Genomic DNA, 5,081 nt, shown 5'->3' on the forward strand with positions numbered 1-5,081 from the left:
CCTTAGTTTTAAGGTTATTCTCAATTGGTCCTGTATATGTCTTGTTTATACATAGTTGTTTGCATGTTTTCTCTCCCACTAAACTGTGAGCTCTTGAGGGCAGGGACTGTTTGTTTTGGGGTGTTTTTTCCTCTATTTCATCAATTTTTGTACCATGCCTGGCACATAGCAGACTCTGAGTTAGTAAGTGCTTATTGACTTGACTTCCCTAGTCTAAGATTTCATCTAGCTCAGATCTATGATCTCTTAAGAGTCCAGGACAACTCTTTCAGAAAAGAAGTTAGTGCTCTGCATTGGCAGATGGGGAGTTTCCTTGATGGGAATTCTCTAGAGATCAAAAATCTAGATTAAAAAAAAAAAACACGAGTTTTATTAAATTAATGTTGTGTAATGTATTAAACCATCCTCCAAGTGTTGAATAAATGGAGTATTTCCAATTTTTTTTTCCATTACAAAGTAAAGAATTTAGTATAGATAGCTAGAACAACTGTCCCCATTTTTTAGCAAAGGAATCAAAAGGTATAAAGCTGCTTTGTGAATCTTGTTGAAATCAACATATTGCTCTCTCCGAAATGTTTGCAGCAATCTGCGGCCCTACTAGTTATTAAAGTACCTGTTTTCCCAAGGCCATGCCAGCGTTAGAATTCATCACTTTAAAAATTATCTTTGCTATTCTAGTGGACATGTGGTTGTATCTTAATGTTGTCTTGCTTTGTATTTCTCTGATTAGTAGGCTTTAAGCAACCTTTCAAGAATTAGCAGCTTCTATTTCTGCCTTTAGAAACTGATGACATCTTTTAATCCTTTAATATCCACATTTTATTATAGATTATAATAGTTTTATGTATATGCACAAATTCATTTTAGATTCTGCAAGTCAGACCTTCAGTTGATATAGTTTCAAAATGTTTTTCAATCTACTTTTAATTTTGGGTTTTTCCTCTTGTTGCTCAAAATAACTTTGAAGCAAATCTAAGCAAATGCAGTGAGTCGTGATTTTTGACAGATATAAATATTCCTTCAAATTGAGAAAAAAATTCTAGTTTTTAAATTTATTTTTTACCTATTAAGATTGCTTATTCGATTAAATTGTAAATAGTGTAAATGTTGATTCAAACCCCTGTCATTCATTATTTAACTTCTTTCCAAAAATAACATCTAAACATTTTTTTTTTTGATATTTCTTGTTCATGACTTTGTTAAACTGTATTTTTCATAAAGCATTTAGAGTATGAGAACAGCAAGGGATAGTCCCAGAATGAAAGGTGACTCTGAACCCTAAGGGTTTTCTTCACATTTAGACCTTGACATTATTACAATTAATGCAGATTACATAGAAATAGGTCCAATAGGTAGCTTAATGAGTCTGGCTTTGTTAAATTTAATTTTAAGTTTACCTTCTAAGTTCCAGACTTTTTTTAGGAGGTCTCTGTTCATGTAATCAGTTGCTCTGTCTCACTCCTTGAGGAAAACAAGGGCCTATTTGGTTGGAGGGGTATATATAGCACCTGTGTTCTCCTCCCTAAACACCTTGATATCTGGGGATAGCTTCTTTTCCTTCATGTTCTTGATCCTTTTTGGTTGTTTTTTTGCTTTTCTTTTTTTGGAGGGGGGAGGGCAGGGCACTTGGGGTTAAGTGAAGTCACTTAAGCCCAAGGTCACAAAGTTAGTAAATGTGTCAATTGTCTGAGTTCAAATTTCAACTCTGGTTCTCCTGACTCCAGGACTGGTTCTCTATTCACTGCACCACCTAGCAGCCCCTGAGGATTCTGTTGAAGAGCTAAAAGATCTTATGAGTTGCAATCATTGTTAAGTTAGTAGTATTGATGACATAATTATTTATGGATATGACCCATTTACTTAATGCCACATATCGATATTATAGCAAGTTTCTAGAGCATAGAGTGTCTTTTTTTAATTTGCTTTTTATTCTTATATTCTGCAATTATTTATTGAGCACCTTTGAGTAGGACTGAGATAATATTGAAATAATGGTGTGGGTTTAGTCAGTACCTAAGGTAGAACTCCATGCAGAGAGATTTGTTTTTATTCTAGGCCAGGCCTAACAGTTCCATTCATTATGAAACTGTCATAGATCCAAATATCATGGTCCTGAGGGTAATGCAAAATTTTGCCTTCTGAAGCTCTTAGGACAGAAGAAGTAAAGGGGCATGCTTTCCAATCCTGGCTCAACCATTAATTAGTTGTATTACCTTGGCAAGTCACTTTAGTTTTCTGATTCTTAGTTTGAATAATAACTGATCAACTTACCTCATCAAACCATGTAAGGTTGAAATGACATGATTTACTCTGGAATCACTTTCAAAAGTAGAAAATTCTATAAAAGTGCCATGGGCACCTAAACTAAATAAATGCACACCTTGATCCTTTGGAAATAAGAGAACCCCTAGGAGCATATTTGCATCAATGCTCTTTCCCTCAAGTGCTCTAACTATTTGAATATACAATGGACTCCTCAGCCAAATAGAAAAGAAATGTACTTTGGGTTTTTTTCCACCCATAATAAATTAGTACCTGACAAAAGGGTGGAGTCAAGGGCCCAAGTTCTCTTTACTAAGTTAGAAATAGCACCAGTGGTAATTAGGCCAGTGTTCCCCACACCTCCAGTTTGGCATGTCTGAAATGTCTTTTCGAATTAGAAATAGAAAAGAAATAGGAAGCTGTCCGAAATGGAAAGTTTTTCCTGCCTCATTTGAAAAACGATTTGTTAAAATCGTTAAAAAAACGATTGGGCTTAAGATGTGTAAGTATTTCTTGTTCTAGTTTTATGTGAAATTTTGAGTATTCTTTTTATGTGAATATTTCTTTGTGCTCGGTATGTGTTGACTGTTCATCCAGGCAGATGTTTTAGGTTTGCTGTGGTAGTTTAGTTATTTTTTATAACTTTTCAAATTTATCTATATATACCTCCATGATATGTTAGTCTTAAAATGAAAGTGAATTTTTACTGTTCAATTTTGTGAAGTTAAGAGATTGAAGGAACTTAAGAGATAGTCATGCTATCTTATAATTTGGCTCTTCAAGGATTTCTTCTGGTTTTTAGTTTTTCTGTCTAAATTTTGACATTCAAAATTATGCTCCACTTCTTTGCACCTTCGAACCACACATTTACTTGGGTTCTAAGTTTAGCTTTACAACTGAGTTGCTATGTGATCTTACTCCTCTGTGCCCTAATTTCTCCACATAAATTGGAGGTGGTATTTGTATGGAGAAGCTGCTGTTTACCACAACTGCATATCTTTTTGTAAAGTTCAGAGGAAAGATGAGATTTAGCTGCTTAGAAACAGATTCAAATAGGTACCCTTAATTTTTAGGCATTCTTTATGGAGATGGAAGTGTCATTAAATCACAAAATCACTCTAATTTTCTCACTAGAGAAAAAAATCCCAACAACCTAGCTCAACCCCCTTTTATTTTTTTTTTACTTAAAAAATGCTTTATTAACTTCTGATTTACATCATTCGTTTCCGCCAGATTTTGAGTTACAAATTTTCTCCCCATTTTCCCCCACCCACTGCCCCCAGATAACAGTCCCACAGGATATCCCCTCCTCCAATCTGCTCTCTCCCATATTTTTCCCATACCCCTTTCAACTTTTCCAGTGGATCTCTGTGCCTCAGTGCCTATATATCTTATTTCCCAATTATATGTAAGATGGTATTAATAATATTATATATATGTATATACACACACACATATATGTACATATATATTTGAATATTTGATTTTAAAACTTTCTATTCCAGATTCATTCACTTCCTTCCCCATCACTCACCCCCACTGTGAAGACAAGCAGTTCAGTATAGGTTGCACGTGTGGCTAATGCAAAACAACAACATAGTCGATATATTGTAAAAGACTGACTACACTTCCCTCCCTCCCATCCCACCTCCCACCCACTCCACTCTCCACCCTGATCGCATCCCTTTTCAAAAGTGGGTGCTTCCAACTTCCCTCCCCTCCAACTTCCCTCCCCACCAGCCTGCCCTCTCTTCCATCATTTCCCCTCTCATCCCCTTCCCCCCCTATTCTCCTGGAGGGTGACATACCCTATTCAGTGTATATTTCTCTCCCTCCTCAAGCCAGATTCAATGGGAATAAGGTTGACCCATTCCCTTTTGCTTTCCTATTCTTCACCTCCGTTGTAACCATTTTCCCTTGCCTCTTCTGTATGAGATAGTTTACCCCAATCTGTCTCTCCCCATCTCCTCTCATTATATTCCTCTCACCTTTTACGTACCATCCCTTCCTATTAAATTGGCCCTGTGCCCTCTATCCATGTATACCTGTAAACATGTAGACACACATTCACATATGTATTCATATGCCCATATACCCTCATATATAGACATACACACACACATGTATTTCTAATCCCTTCAACTACTGAGAAAAGTTTCATAAGTTACAATAACTGTTTTCCCATATAGGAATGTTAATAGTTCAACTTTGATAAGTTCCTTATAATTTCTTTTCCTAGTTTACCTTCTCATGCTTCTTGTATCTGAATGTCAAATTTTCTATTCAACTCTGGTTTTTTCAGCAAGAATGCTTGAAAGTCCTCTATTCCACTGAATGACCATATTTTCCCTTGAAACATGATACTCAGTTTTGCTGGGTAGGTGACTCTTGGTTTTAATCCCAGCTCCCTTGACCTCTGGAATATCACATTCCAAGCCCTTCGATCCCTTAGTGTAGAAGCTGCCAGATCCTGTGTTATGCTGATTGTTTCCACAATATTCAAATTGTTTCTTCCTGGCTGCTTGTCATATTCTTTCCTTAATCTGGGAATTCCGGAACCTGGCTATAATATTCCTAGGAGTTTTTTTGGGGGGATCTTTTTCAGGAGGTGATCGGTGGATTCTTTCAACCTCTATTTTGCCCTCTGGTTCTAAAACATCAGGGCAGTTTTCTTTGAGAACTTCCTGGAGGCTGATTTCGAGTTTCTTACTTTGGTCATGGCTTTCAGGTAGTCCAATAATTTTTAAGTTATCTCTCCTGGATCTATTTTCCAGGTCAGTGGTTTTTCCCATGAGATATTTCACATTGCCTTCTATTCT

Source organism: Petaurus breviceps, unplaced genomic scaffold, assembly GCF_028583685.1.
Source record: "Petaurus breviceps papuanus isolate PSGF00001 unplaced genomic scaffold, PetGlider_PUasm1.0 351203, whole genome shotgun sequence".
In the NCBI taxonomy this organism is placed as follows: domain Eukaryota; kingdom Metazoa; phylum Chordata; class Mammalia; order Diprotodontia; family Petauridae; genus Petaurus; species Petaurus breviceps.